This window comes from Myotis davidii, unplaced genomic scaffold (assembly GCF_000327345.1).
Source record: "Myotis davidii unplaced genomic scaffold, ASM32734v1 scaffold1182, whole genome shotgun sequence".
Taxonomy (NCBI): domain Eukaryota; kingdom Metazoa; phylum Chordata; class Mammalia; order Chiroptera; family Vespertilionidae; genus Myotis; species Myotis davidii.
In genome coordinates, this window is record NW_006293525.1 from 39560 (window position 1) to 41789 (window position 2230).

Consider the following 2230-nt stretch of genomic DNA (forward strand, 5'->3'; position numbering starts at 1 on the left):
GGACACTCCCAGCTCTGGGTCCCCCCGACCCCCCTGCTGCTCATTGCAGGTGCCCTTCCTCCCTCACCTGCTGCGGGATGAGCCACAGAGGAACCCATCTCTCAGCCAGGGCCCCGCCCGCCCAGCCCTCCCCAGCAACAAAGACCTGGGTATGTGGGCATGGCCCCACGGTGTAGGGGACATCGCTCAGGAGCCCTAGCGCTTTGAGACCTAAGACCAGCCACATGGCTCAAGGGCAGAGCGGCCCCGCCTCCGGGTTCTGACAAGTTGACCTTGACCATCGGCCTGTGTTCGTGCTGTTTCATGGGACGCAGCCACTCAGGAGTGCACCGGTGGTCCTTGGATGTGGACACTCGTCAGGAGTCCTGTGGAGGCCAGCGAGAGCTCACAATAGCAGCTTTCTCCCCATCTCCTCGCCAGCTCCCTGGCCACCCCGCCTTCTTCACCTGCTTTTTAAATGTTCCTAAGGAAAGTCACCACGTCAGCCATCTCCACCGGGACGGCTCAGCGGCATCAGGTCCGTTCACACGGTTGTGCAACCATCACCGCCATCATCTCCAGAACGTCTTCCATCTTGAAAACGGAACCTCTGTCCCCATTGAACACTAGCTCCCCACCCCTCTCCCTGGCCCCGGCCCCCACCCTCTACTCTCGCTCTGTAAATTTGACTCTTCTAAGGACCCCATGTAAGTGGAGCCCTACAGTACTTGTCCCGTTGTGATTGGCTTCTTACACTTCCTTCCTAAGGGAGTCCAGCCCAGCGCACAGACCACATTTTGCTTCTCCGTCCACCTCAGATGCACACTTGCTTTGCTTCCAACCTTTGCTGCCAGTGCTGCTGCTGTGAACATGGGCATAAACACGTCTCATGGCGACTGCTGGCCGCTCTCCTGGGTGTGTACCCAGCAGTAAAACTGCTGGATCATTGGGCAACTCAGTTAACATTTGAGGAACCGCTATCCTGTTTTCCACAGAGGAGGCACCACTTTACACTCGCGCTGAGTGAGGTTTCAACCTCTCCATCCTCTCACCAACGCTCACGGTTGGTTGGTTGGTTTTGGACAGGAGCCATCCTAAAGAGTGTCACTGTGGGTTCGAGTCACACTTCCCTCTTACTTGGGGATGTTGAACATCTTTTATTAGCTTATTGGTCATTGATACATCTTTGAAGGTATGTTTATTCGAGCCTGGCCAGTGTGGCGCAGTGGTTAAGCATCGACCTATGAACCAGGCAGTCACAGTTCAATTCCCAGAGCACGTCTGAGTTGTGGGCTGATCCCCGGTAGGGGGCGCGCTAGAGGCAGCTGGTCAATGATTCTCTCATCGTTGATGATTCTATCCTTTCGCTCCCCCTCTGAAATCAATAAATATACAAAGAAAAGTCTATTCGAGGCCTTTGCCCAGATTTTAATCAGGTTGGGTTTTTTGGTTGTTGAGTCGTAGTTCTTTATATTGTCTCGATATTAGCCCCTTATCATGATTTGCAAATATTTTCTCTTTCTTGGGGTTGCCTTTACACTGTTGATTGGTGTCTTTTTTTGTTGTTTGTTTTTGTTTTATGATACATAAGTTTTAAATTTTGATATGGTTGAGTTTACCTGGTTTTTGTTGTTACTGCTGAAGCTGCAAAGAAACCCTGGAGGAACCAGGTAAGGCTCTGCAAGTCTCCGTGGGCAGGGAAGCTGGCCAGGTGGAAACGGGGGTCAGTCTAGAGCCAGGAGGGAAGGAGGTCAGTCTAGAGCAGGGGCGGGCAAACTTTTTGACTCGAGGGCCATAATGGGTCTTAAACTGGACCGGAGGCCGGAACAAAAGCATGGATGGAGTGTTTGTGTGAACTAATATAAATTCAAAGTAAACATCATTACATAAAAGGGTACGGTCTTTTTTTTTTAGTTTTATTCATTTCAAAAGGGCCAGATCCGGCCTGCAGGCCGTAGTTTGCCCACGGCTGGTCGAGAGCCAGGAGGGAAGGGGTCAGTTTAGAATGAGACGTAACTGGGACGTCAGATTAAGACTTGAAACTTCAGAACTTGGTACTTTGTTCTTTTTGGCACAAGTGTGGCCATCAGAATCGCATTTCAGAGAAGCTGCTCGTGCAACAGCAGGAGCGCAACTAGAAAGGAGTCTGAACACCTCGCTCAGAGGGAAGGAAATGAGCAGTGGCGGGATGGAGGGAGAAGGGGCAGTCAGGGGAGGCGGGAGGCGGGATGGAGGGAGAACACGGGGTGGT